Consider the following 13,290-nt stretch of genomic DNA (forward strand, 5'->3'; position numbering starts at 1 on the left):
GCTCCCGAACAAACTTATCACGGGAACTGATAAATGTTGGTACAAGGGGGAAGGGCGAGACTGTGGCAGCGCTGTCTTAATCTGTCGTGTGTAAGGCATGCTGTCTCGGTACAAAGCTTGTCTCCCTTTTGCCTGTAACTATCCGCTTCACTTCAACATTTCCCCTTCGCACCTCTAGGGAGCACGGCCCAAGAACACCTCAGCATGCCCGTGCTCTCTTCTGGAGAGCCCTGCGCTGTACGTGCAGACAAACCCCTCCTCTTTTTCTCTCCAGGCACCGCTCAAGCGCTGAGCCGAAAACTCCTGTTAACTAGGGTGACAAGTTTCCAGCGAGCTGTGGATCACGGGGAGAGGGAACACCCGGATCCCGGCAATATAAGGTATAGACGCCTCGGCTTGTGCAACACAGCAGCAGGGCAGAGCCCATTTTATTCTTGTCTTTTTTGGATCTGCACGCACACAGACCTCAGCACAATGGAGCCGGCTCCGCGATAGCGCAGCGCGATACGAGCAGCACACATAAAGTCATCGCAGCGCCGCTCGCCAAGGGTGCAGTTGCCGGCCATCCACTCCCCGCGCGGCAGCCCCGCTGATGGCGTGATCGCCAAAGACTCCCACGTCCCAGGCAGGCCAGCGCCGCTCCCGCCCTCTGCCCGGCGGAGCTGCGGGCCCCGGGACCGCCTGCAGCCGCAGCACGGCCGGAGCACAGCCCGAGCACAGCCCGCGGCTCCCCGAGCCGGCGCACCACGCTCCGGGGTCCCGCTCTCGGCGCCGCGAAGGTACCACCCCCCTCCCAAAAGAACTTTCCCCCGCGGGCCACTCGGTGCGATGCCGCGCCCCGGCCGCCGCCGAGCGGGGCGGGAAGGACCTGCCCCCGACCCCCGCTCCGCTCCGCTCCCCGCCCCGGCGGGCCCGGCTGCCCACCTTGGCGGCAGGGGGGCTGCGGGGCGGGCCCTCCGGAGCCAATGGCCGCGGCAAGGCGGGCAGGGTGCGGGGGGCGGTGCCGGGCCGACAATAGGGGCGGTGTGGGCAGCGGGGCGGGCGGGGAGCCGCGGGAGAGCCGGGCAGCACCTTGCGGCGGGCGGAAGGTGAGTGTCGGCGCGCCGGGGAAGGGGATTTTCTCGCTTGTTTTGTAACCGGGAAGTTTGCGCAGGGGTTGAGCGGACGGGTGCGTTCTTCTTCAGCCTTTCTCTTCCTCCCTCCTTTTGAAATTTTCTTTTAGAAGAGGGTACTGACCCTGCCTTCCCCTTCCTGATTTCCCCCTCCTGCCTCCCCGCTCCTGCCTCCCCGGCTCATTCATTTAACAAAGGGAGTTGTTCTCAGCCCCCGGGCTTTGCGAGCGGGGAGCCCTTCGGGGCCACATGTTTGGGGTCCCGGCGCAGAGGTTGGGGTGGAATCGGGGCTCAGCCCGCAGTTTTTGCCAAGCACCCCGTCCTGGCTTCGGCCGGAGGGGCGGGCGCTTTGGGCAAACACAAAGAATTGAGGAGCTGGACCCATGCTGGGCGATGGGGTGATGAAGCCTCGGGCTTTGTGTGGCTGGTGAAGGAGGGGTGGAGAGGTGGGAGCTTGTCTTACAACCCCTCCGCCCGCGGGTGTGTACGAAACCGTGGCTTTTTTGCTAGTAAAGTACTTAAACGCAAAGCTGAACTTCGGGATCGTGGCATAATTCTGACTGGAGGGAACGTCAGGTGGTCTCTAATCCAGCCTCCTTCAAAGCAGGGGCTTCTGCCTGGGGAGTGGGGAGCAGTGAAGGGACATCGGAGATTGGGTGGCACCTCTGGGTGCTCTTGAATGCACCTGGAAGCTCGATGGAGGAGGCAGCACCAGCAGGACGAGACTTCAGAGACAGTAGCGCTCCTGTCTTCTGCTGTGCATGGAAATGCCCCAATCCACAGCTCTCCCATGCCTGCAATCCCCTGGTTTTGCTGCTTTTGTTATCCAGAGGGCTTAAAATTCATGATTGTTGGGAATAGCTGGCTGCATCCGTATGTGTGTCACGGTGCATCTGCTCCTGCTGAGCGTTCCTTGATTCTTATTTCAACATTGCCTCCAGGAGTTTTTTTCTTCAGGAGTGAGATTTATAAATAGGTGTCAAACCCTGGCTCTTGCTTAGGACTGGCTGTAAGGCGTGTTACTTTCTGTGGTAATTATGTATGAGAGATGCATGTGTGTAAGAACAACCATAAAAGCTGTTCAGTCAGCCACGCTTTCCATTTTCAAAGTGAAAGCAGGTATTGTAGCCGGGGGAAATGTCGGGCACAGACGGAAGAATGTTTGTTTTCTTTGCTCGCAATTACTCTTTGCCCAGTGGCTTAGGGATGCCTTTCACTGAACCTCCTCCCCCTTCTCCATACTTGGAATTTCCCGGTGCTGCTTCCACATTACCTGGCCAAGCAGGGAGCATCTTCTGTCTGCTGCTCCAGTATCTCTTAGTGTGGGTGTGCTGATCTTGCTCTCAGCTTTATAGGGTAAGGCTGGAAAAACTCCTCCTTGTGGAACAGTTTGCGTGTGTGTCCACTGGATGCTTGGAGACTGCTTTTCCCTGTGCATTTTTTTGTGAGTAAGTCAGAGAAATGAAGCTCATCTCTGCACGGGGAACAGAAGGTATGGTGGGAATTTGAATATTTCTAAATACTGATTCTGTTTAACTCTGGATTGCCTGTCTTGTGCCACAGAACAGAATTTGTTCACAACTGTACTGTATAACAAAGCTGGAGTCTAAGACTGGGGAATAAACTGCCAGGTGATTTTTTTAGTCTTTTTTAAGTCCTACATCTTTAAGTGGGATGATATAACTGCCATTCTTTGATTTGGAAATGAAAGCAAAAAATAAACTTGAAGAGGAAAATGCTCTTGTAGCATGACAGCAAGAATGCTTTTACTGGTTTCTGAGGAATACTATGTGGTCTGGATGTTGCTCAGAAAAAAAAGAATAGGGAAAAGTGAGGCTTTTAGTTCATGCTTTTCTGTGCATCATGGGGATATAGGAGACAAGTCCAATATAATTGCCACAAGTGCAAATATATTGCTTGTTTATTGTGTTTCTGATTGCCTTGCTTGCACTGGATTGAAAACTGATGCTAGCTCTCTTTGCTTGAGAGGTCAAAGAGCTGTTTTATTATCTTTTCCAGGTTTCTGAAGGGAGACCTTTTATCTCAGCTTTGATTACAGGGCATGAATTTCACCAGTTTGCTGACTAGTGTCTTGTCTTTTTATGGAGTATGGCTTCTTTTCTTCTTTTTCCCTTTTGTGCACCTGTCTCACTTCCTTGGTGTGGGAAGGTTTGTAATTTAAAAAGCTTGTTGCTATGATCCAATTTCCTTATATGCTTAAGAGCATACAGAACAACCTAGAGCTGAAATAAACTTTTCTCAGTTGAAAAATACAGAAATGATCCAGAGCTCCACCCTCAAAGTGTTCTGGTTTTACAGTTCATCCTGTCAACAGCAGATAACAGAAGCAAATAGACTTTGTAAAGGAACTGACCAGTCTTGGTGAGGATGTGCAAGACACAGACTGAAACTAGACAACTAAAAACTAGCCATATTTCTTAAAAGGCTAGTCACCCATTGGCCCTCTGACAGGTACAAGAATGGCTACTGTTGCCTTTTTACCTTTATGGGAAGGAAGAATAATACTGTGTACCAGAATTGTACTGTGTCAAAGAGTGTTTTTCTATACTTGGCCATGAGCCGAACTAATTTTCTCAGCCTGATGTCCTGGCTTGTATAGGAATTGAGGACAATATAAGCATGTTCTCCTTGATGTTGAGGGCTTTCTCTTGTGGAAAAAATAGTCCAGTGTGTGATTCTTCTATTTGCACAGCTGTCACCTGGGAGGAGCTGCTTTGCACCCCTGTTCCCAGAGATGGGAATGGCTAGGTTCATTCCCCTTGGTCACAGCAGAACTGGGACTGTCAGCCAGTGCTCACTGATATAGCACAGAAGTCAGTGATCAGTTTTTCCTATCTGAGGTTAAGGCACATGATGCTCTTTGGGAATGAATAGGTTAAAAGTACCTGATGCTGCTCGCACTAATCAGGTTTTTATGCAAACTGAAGTTCAAGTTTGAAATTCCTGCGCTTGGGTGCAGTTATGCACAGCATGTGCAGATGGGATGTTGTGGCTGTGAGGGGTAACGCTCAGTGCTCCCGTGGTGATGACTGCTCCTGGCTTTGTGCAGGAAAGGGAGCTGAGTTTTGTCCCATCTCGCCTCAGGCACATCCTCAGAGGTGTGGATGTCTTTGGGTCATTTAAGTGGTCTGTCTTCTTTTTGGCACATGACACTGGGGTGCACATCGCAATTTCAGGGCCCTTCATGGGATCCATTTGATGAAAACATGGATGCTCCAAGCTCAAAACATGGTTGCTCTGAGCTGAACATGTCTCCCCAGGCTCCCAGTATGATCTGCAGAGAGAAAAAGGTCCTTTTAGGATGTGCCTTGTGTCACCCTCCTGTAGGTATTTTTAAAAGAGGTCAGAGAGTTGCACTCTAAAAATGCTGATTCCTCTTGCAGTCTCCCTGGTCTCCTCTATCTCCCATGTGTTGTGTTGTATATTGGAGCAGCTGAGAGGAGTTTTACCTGCTCCTCACACTTTGGGGATGCAGGCAGCATTGCTAACAAATCCATCAGCAAAACCACTGTTGTAGCACGGCTTTCCCCCTTTCTCTTCATTTTAGCATTTTTTTGTTGGGATGGGGGAAGAGGAAACAAAAAAAAAAAAAGCCATCTGAGAAGTGGATTTCCAGGGGAATTTGAAGAAAAAGTCCAAGTATTCAGTTCTGGTTTGTGTACTAATACACTCTTTCAGGCTGGCAATCCAAGTGTTCGGCTTCCACTTGTACACTATCAATCTCTTGAGTGTCGTCTGAGATGCAGGTTAAACAATAACTTCCCCTCCATGGCTTCTTTCCTTCTTACAATCTGTACTCTCTGGACCTGCCATACTGCAAGTTTGTTTTACTCTTAAGCTGGTCTAACTGCCTTCAAGCCATATAGTTTCTTACTTCCTGTCAAAAGTCAGAAGTGGTGCTGAATCAGGCAACCTTGTATCATCTTAGGTTTAAAGAAAGGAAGAGAAAAAGGTGACTGGTGTAGAAAAAAAAGTCCTAGCTTGTGAAAATTGGGCCAAATCATAAGATTGCAGAAGTAGTAGCCAAATGTACTTTCTGGAAAGAAATAATTTCCACCAAAGGAACCCTTTGTGATTCAAACTACTGTGTGAGAGACAGTGGACAAAATATATTGTGATTGCCTTGCAGCATATGACATCTAGCTGCAAACATTTCCTTGATCTCAATGGGTCTTTAGCTATGGGACTGTGAGGAAGTCAGGTGGGGAGTATGTGCTGCAGGCAGGTGGGGCATAAAGACTTGTGTCATGCCTTTTTTTTTTTCCTTCTTTTTCCATAAAGTCTGTCCACCTGTAATCTTAAAGGAAAATGGGGGAGGAAAATAATTGCTATTCAGATTGTGAGTGTTTTGGGAATGGAGAAGTCTTTCAAGTTTACCTTAAGGCTTTGTTTCCTGCCCTTGTGAGCTTGCTGCGTGTAGTTACAGTGTCTGTCCATGGCTTACTGCTGATGGCGTTTGATGACTTTCCAGGTGGCAGCAGAGAGAAGGAAAATCAAGTACAAAAGGTTAGGAGACAGTTTATCAGCCTGGCTTGCTGAGGTCACAGCACTGCTTTGAGTAACTTACCCAAAGCATCAGCAGGGCTTTGAACTATCACCTTTCTTAATGACTATAGTGGCACACCAGTATTTTACGTGATGTTTCCCTTACAAGGCAAAGCCCACTTCTGAGGGCTGATGTTCTATTCATGAAGTAAGAGCTGGAGTGAGAAATATTTTTAATTGAACCAGTGGCTTGCATCATGTGGGTTTTTTTTCCCTGTTTTGCATGTAGTGTAATGCAAAATACCTTGTCACTTATTTAGCATGAAGAAATCACAAGACAGATTGTTATTGGTACCTACATATTCCCAAAAGCACATTCTCTGCTGATCCTAAAATAAGAGTGGCGTGGCCTCTTAACCCAGTCTCTTCTGTGGAAAGAGTAGAGAAGTGATTCCTTTTGTAAAACTTGTATGTCATTTCCCCAGCTATCTGTAAGAAAACATTATGCAGTTTTGCCAATGAGTTCAACTTGAAGGCTTTGTACCAGGATGATTCTATGATTTGCCTTTAGTAGGTATTACAAGAATGTCTCACTTAAATCATGCTTTGAGAGGATAGAAGTCACAGCTGGATGTGGAATTCATGTGCTTCCAGAGTTCAGACTTGTTTGGGGTGAAGCAAAAGCTGATTTCCTTCAGCAGCAGAAGGAAGGGATATTCCAACCCCTCTTTCCCAGCTCTCTGCACACTACTGAATCTGTTGGATTCATTCAGCTCAAGGCCCTGTCCTTACCTGTATGAGGTGTTTGAGGCTGTTATGGAGCTCTCTAATGCCAGCATGTGTCAAGGTAGAGGAGGGAACAAAACGAGGCCAGGCTGGTAATGTATCTTCTGCTCTTCTCACTCATTAAACTGGTCACCTGAGCCTGAACTCCTGTGTCCCTTCACAAGAGAAGGTGGATTTGTCAGGTAACAGCTGCAAAGACCAGGGAGTGCACAGCACAAAGAGGGATTAGCAGCAAATGGACACATCAGGATTCGAAATGCAATATTGATTAGCTCATTAAAATTAATAAGACACTCAATTATCAAAGTCCTGTTACATTTTGCTGTTCTTCTGGAAATAGAACAATTTATCTGTCCTTATCCTTTCAGGAATACCTCACACAAGACAAATTTTAATGTCATTTTGCTCGGCAAACCACAGAATGTGTTAACTTTTAATAGAGCCCAAGTTTGTCAGTGTTTTATTTAGTAAAACATTGGTTTTGGTAGGGCAGTGTATTTAATAGACTTGAAGATGCGGGCATAGTACTAAAAAGTTTCTTTTATTGAGAATGATCTAAATTAGCATATAATTGGGCTAATGTTGTTTTAGGTAGGGTCAAAAACTAATATTGGGCAGATATTCACATACTGGCTAATTTTAGCAAATCAGACAAATCTGTCTCAACAGCACACAGAGGGGAAAATTCTTTGATTCAAGCTCAGGAACTCAAGGAACAAGTATGTGGGGCATAGAAAGGGCATTCCCTTTCCTAAAGGGGAAAAGAGTAAAATTTTTCCCAATTCTTCAGAAATACATATATTGCCTCCATAGTACATAAATGCAATTTTTAAAGCTACAGATTTAATTGCTTTATGGAACCTCAAATGACATAGAACTGGATTTGCAATGTGAATTTCTCTGCTTTACTAGGTGTTGTGTGGGATTCTTTTTTTGTTTTGGTGTCTTTTTTTTTTTTAATGGTATCTTTAATAAAGGCTTTGCTTGAGAGGGTTTGAGCCACCTGACACAGGGCCAATCTTGCTGAAATGAGAAATTGCTCTGGAATACTCAATTTCCATGCAAGAGAGAGGCTGGAGGAAGATAAAGACTTAAGATCCTGCAATGATTGCTAGATGGATGGCACTTCTCATTGATGTGGTCATTGCTACTTCTTTTTTCTACAAACATTTGATTGAATTTTTTTGCCACATTGCTCAGGAGAGCTAATTTTCCTGTTTAACCACAAAGTGTTAACCACAATCTTATAGTTCCCATCCCTGTTTTACCCTGCTGTTGTGCTCATCTTCAGTCCCACTTTGGAATAAGATGTGTGTTCACTTCCAGTGTTGTTTCTCTGGTCTCATGATCACAGGTGATAACAAAACAGCTTTGGGAGCTGAGCTCAAAGCGAGACCCAGAAATGAAATGGTGATAACACCATGTAGTCCTTCATGAAAACCATCCCCTTTCTGATAATCAAAGTCATTGGTAAGGTTCTTTGGTAAAATGTATGCAGTTGTGGGTGTGCGTTAAGGTGTTTGATGCTTTCTGTTAAGCTCCAAGATTCTGGAGATGTAAAAGTTATGCAAAAATATGTGTCATATAAAAAAGACTTCTCCCACTCCTATCTGTAGAGAAAAATGACAGAATTTGATCCAAATGTTCCTTGAAGACTTAAATATTTAAGAGATTTAAGCACACAGAGGCTTTGGTTTGAGCCTCCAGTTCCTAATTTTGGGTGAGGAAGTGATGGTATCCACTACCTCTTAGCAGTGAGTTACTAGCATTATAACTTAATTCTCCAAAATCACTAAAGTCTTCACTGAGTAGACTTAAAGAAGGCCAGAGAAGTTGTAAGGGAAGGAAGGAGAAGAAACTGCAGCACCAGCAACAAGTATTGTCTCACAATTATCTTGATCTAATATAAAAATCTGCATTTTAATTTCTGTCTCATCAAATTTCTTATTGTTGCATCAGCCTATATGTCTTGGTAATCAGGTAATCTGGGAAAAATTGCAGTCTCTTACATTTGTGTATGCTATAAATTCTTTTGTGCAATTTTGACTACCTTGGTAGCAGAGAGAATGAGTAAAAAGGCTGTACCATATTCACAGCAATCAGCAGGAGTCTCATCCACTACCATGCCACAGCCAAAAGACTCTGAAGAAGTGAGACTGGAAGTACTTTTCCAGGCCTGCTTCAATTCCTTTGCATATATTCCTAAACTAGATTTTGGAGAGTATGAATAAAATTAAACTGACACTTTATCTGGAGCTGTAACCTCCAATGTCAGACTTGTGTCTCTTCCCATTTCTGGGAGCCCTGACAACAATACTGAACTTAACTTGCAGTGTGTATGGGGGAACTAACTTTTGTATTCTTCCTGTTTGGTTTCTTTTCTCTGCTTCCATTCCTTGATCATATCTCTTAAACTATTGTTTGTCAGTTTGTTGGTTTTCCTTTTGCCTTTCTACGGAAACCTTGTTCATCTCCTGCCTATCTTTACTTTCCCTGGTCACTCCTAAGACTGATGAGAAACAGATTCTTCGTAGTTCTGTGATCCTGAAGATACTGGGCAAGCACAGATGAGCAGCAGGGAGGTGAAATACTTTGTCGTCCATCCCAGTACAAAGCATCTTCTTTGGGGCTTGGGAGGAGGATGAAGACTGGATAGGGGAAGAAACCCATTATCTTCCTCTATCAAGCAGGTTGTTTTGGTGATGAGATATCTGGAAATATTTAAATCTAGATTTCATTAGAAAGGCTGAGGAGGGAAGGGTAGGGCTGAGAATGACAAAAGCAGGACTTGATTCAAGAAGAGAAAGCAAACAACTCGAGATTCCTTCAGGGCTCTCCTGCAAGACAGAAAATATGCAACAGTGTGTCGGCTGTCTTTAGATGGAGGCAGACGGTCACAGGCGGTGTTTGGATTCCAGGTTCAATAAAGGCACATCCTTCCCTTAGAGGAGGCAAAACAGTGTCACTTGTTAGAACTCAAAATCCATCTCTAAATGCCTCAGTGACTTGTCATCAAGTGACTCACTGCACTGTCATAGTAGAGCTTCTGCCTTTCACATCTGAGTTATACTTGCTGAAACAGTGCCCTGCCAGCTCATACTAACAGTCCCCCCTCCCAAGCTTGTTTCCTATTGACTCACAGTGAAAAGGGGATTTGGGGGTGTCAGGGCAGGAGAAGGCTGCAAGGGCAGATCAGAAATCTCATTACCTTGTAGACTTCAGAATGCCAGCTTTTCATTTGTTTTGTGTGCCTCTGAAACAAGTCCTTGAGTTGCAAAAGAAAAACATTCAGAAGTGATGAGCTGTAAAAAATTATAAGAATTTAGTCATTTACTTTGTCCAACCAAAAATGTCTTTTCTTTCAGGCAAAAGCTTCTTTTAAAGTTATTTGCTGCTTTAGAAAAATGCTAATGTTGAAATGCTTTCAGCTTGATTTCCTTTATCTCCTGCAGCTCATTAGATGATCATCGAGATAATTTTTTTATTAATTTAATTCACATAATCAATTTTATTCTAGGTGACCTTTGTGTTTTTTTTAAGAGCCAATTCTTTCTAACACTAGGTACATCCTGCAGGAGCCCTTCCTGCCTTCTGATCCAATACTTATTCATCCTGGGACATAGTCCAAATGCCACCAACAGTGTTTGTGTAGGCTTTTTTTTTGTTTGTTTCAAAAACATTTAATCACATGATGACATATGGCAGCATTAAATGTATAGATGTGCAGTTTAGGATGTAATGGTCATGAAGATGAAAAGAATCTCACCTAAGCAGCAAGTGGCTTTCTGCTTTTTACATCATACCTGCTTTAAATTTGGTATTACAATGGATGCTTTGTGTTCCTGATGATGTTGCTTTTTGAATCCCACCCTGTTATTTTGGCTCAGTATTGAGGAGCAGTGACTTCAACAAGGTGATCTCATCCAATGTGTGGTGTAGCTGTGTTTGTTTTTGAAAGCTTGAGATCCTGTTCCATCTGCACTTCCTGTAGCTGTAGGTAAATCATCTGAAATCCAAGATGATGAGCATGCCTGATCTCTGTGCTCTGAATCTCCTTTCTCATGAGTTCATGTGCTTCCCTTCCATGATGGGGCTCTTGTGAGTGTTTCTTCTTTTTACTGGGGTATGAATGGGCTGAGCAGGGAAAGGGTTCTCTGTAAACATAACTTGTGCTTGTTTCAGCAGAAAAACTCTCTCTGTGAGGGCTCTAAATTGCTAATGAATTAACTACAAATTTTGGAGGAGAGTGTGGTTGGCTTAAGATTCTTCTCAACTAGCATATGAGAAGCTTGTATTTTGCTTTTTTTCTCAAAACTAGCTTGCACTCTCCTCCTCCCCCAAACTATAAAGCAAGGATGTGGTCATTGGCAGCTGTTTTCCTTTTGATGTGGTCAACTCAAAATTAACATTAAAAGTATAATTCTGAACTTGCAATTTCTGGGAGACTGAGTGCATGATGAAAGGACAGGGGGATCTCTCTCCACCTGCTGGGAGTGTGCTCTTTGCTTGAGTTTCTTAGGAGCTGAGATCGGAGGATGAAGCTTGACACAGCTGAGCTCATCGTGGCACACAGCCATCCAAAGGCAAGGGTGCTTTTCCCTTTCAGCACATGGCTGTGAGCTGACCTGGCAGGAAACTTTGCAAAGCAGTGTGAGTGACTGTAGCTGAGGTGTAGTGTTAAAGATCACGGAGCTGCCTGCAGGTCTGAGCACTGGGAGTAAGGTCTGTGAGACACACGGTGAGGTCTAGCGGCTCCTCAGAACTGACACTCAAGTAAGTGCCTTTTAATTTGGTCATTGTGGTACCTGCTGTATACAGCTTTTTATTTTGCTTATTTTGTTCCTACATCCCTCTGTCCCCAGGCTCTCTGAACCTCTAGCACCTGCCCAGTCAGCTCCTGAGGGACCTGCTTATGCTGCAGAACTGAAACTCCTTCATGCAGAATGGATTTTATAGAATCATAGAATTGCTTGGCTTGAAATGACCTTAAAGATCATCTAGTTTCAACCCCCCTGCCCTAGGCAAGGAATCTTCTACTAGAGCAGGTTACTCAAAATTCCATCCAGCCTGGTCTTGAACACTTCCAGGGATGGGGCTTCCACAGCTTCTCTGGGCAACCTGTGCCAATGCCTCACCACTTTTATAGTAAAGAATTTCTTCCTAATATCAAACCTAAACCTACCCTCCTTCAGCTTAAGCCCACCCCCAACCTTGCCATGTCACTCCATGCCTTTGTAAAAAGTCCCTCTCTAATCTTCTTGTAGCCCCCTTTAGGTACTGGAAGGTGCTTTAAGGTGTCCCTGGAGCCTTCTCTTCTCCAGGCTGAACAGCCCCAGCTTTCTCAGCCTTTTGAGTTTGACTCTTCTCTGTCTGGTTCTCTGTCTTTAATAAGTGTCTTTGTGAGAAAGACCCTGACAAAAAATCATGACTGGATCATGTATTTCTCCCCATCCCTTTGTTATGTTGCTCTGAATCCTTCTTTGATTCCATATGGAGGAATAATTGTTGTAATCCCTGCCATGCTGTAGGGACTTGTGTGCTTTGCTTAGTGTGTTCATTGGTTAGTGTAGCAGAGCACTTTTGGGACTTTCCCATCCCCTACCTGGATAATGTCTTGCGTCGTGTAAGTGTTATATGTATTCTTGAGAAGTTTTTGAGAATTGAGAGAATGATTATAAGCTGGGCCCAAACTTCTTCTGGTGTTCAGCTGGAGCTATATTTTTACTCTGAGACAGAATTAAGTTGCTAATGCTGCAGCCAGTCTTATAAAATTAAATAATCCAACTGGTTTGCTGTTCCCCTTCTACCTTGCAGTCCTCCACTTCATAGCCAAAGTGCTATAGTTTAGGAGTTGTACAAATGTTTGATGGCTTTTTCATGGAGGTGCTGTGATTCTTTGTCACCTTCTACCTAAACACTGCCAGTAAAGGCTCACAGTGAGCATAAAACACAACTGTGCTGGAGAAATAGTATGCTTAGTTCTGTCATATAGGTGTAAAGGGCAAACAGGGAAGGAAGCAGCAGGCACAGGAGGAGTAGGAAAACACATTTCTGATATAGCATAATGTCATTTTATCTCTGAATACCCTGCAATATATACAGAAAGACTTCAGCAACATCTGTGCCTCAGAATTCATAGCCAAGATGAAAACAAAGCTTTCATCTGGCAGGAACTGTGCAGGAGGTATTTGGTAAGAGCTGCCTTGCATGAAAGAGCAAAAGCCAAAAGTTGTGAAGAGCTTCTTCTTTTTTTTTTTCCTTTTTCTTGTCTTTTTCCCCCCCTGCTTCTTTTCCTTTTCCTTTTTTTTTTTTCTTTTTCCTCTCCCTAACCAGGAGGCATAACTCTCTCAGTAGCCTGTGTGTTTCAGTGGGAACATTCAGGGACTGTCTTAGCAGCACTTGAGAGCCTAACCTTGAGAACAAAAGTAGTGTTTCATGTGGTTACGTACTGAAAGATGTGGGTAGGCATCTAGTGGGAATCCAGAAAGCGCGTGGGCGCTTGATTCCCTCGGAAACTGTTGGGATTTGGCACCTAAGCTGGTAAAGTATTTTAAAAAACTCTTAAATATTTTTTTGAAAATTGGGTCTGATGTTGCTAATCATTGTGAAGGGTGGGGGGATTTTTTTATTGTGATGTAATGGTGGCTTTGATCTTTGTTACTTTCTAGTAGATAAACAGAAGGAAGTTGAAGGAAAGCAACAGAAGTGACTTTGGGATTGGAGGGATTGACGCAAGAGGAAGATAAAAGCTATGTACTTGTGTAGTTTTTATAAAATGAGTGGGAAGGCAGGACTGCTATGGGCTTCTGAAGGGTATAAATGCCAAGGAATGGAGGGTGTGGAAGAAAGAAACTGAGTCTCTACTCTGCAAGTGCTTGTGCAGGCA

The 13,290-nt window shown here is 44.6% G+C and overlaps 1 protein-coding gene across 1 annotated transcript in view; it reads left to right on the plus strand.

Annotated features, from left to right (window-relative positions):
* Nucleotides 1-353: 353 nt before the first annotated feature.
* The window catches only part of PAK1 (p21 (RAC1) activated kinase 1), a 76,689-nt gene continuing 63,752 nt past the window's right edge, over nt 354-13,290 (plus strand). Inside the window, exon 1 of the mRNA XM_036385128.2 lies at nt 354-779. The gene's annotated coding sequence lies outside the window, so the exon portion shown is untranslated. The remainder of the gene's footprint in view (nt 780-13,290) is intronic.

The sequence above is a fragment of the Molothrus ater genome, chromosome 2 (assembly GCF_012460135.2).
Source record: "Molothrus ater isolate BHLD 08-10-18 breed brown headed cowbird chromosome 2, BPBGC_Mater_1.1, whole genome shotgun sequence".
NCBI classification, from domain to species: Eukaryota; Metazoa; Chordata; class Aves; order Passeriformes; family Icteridae; genus Molothrus; species Molothrus ater.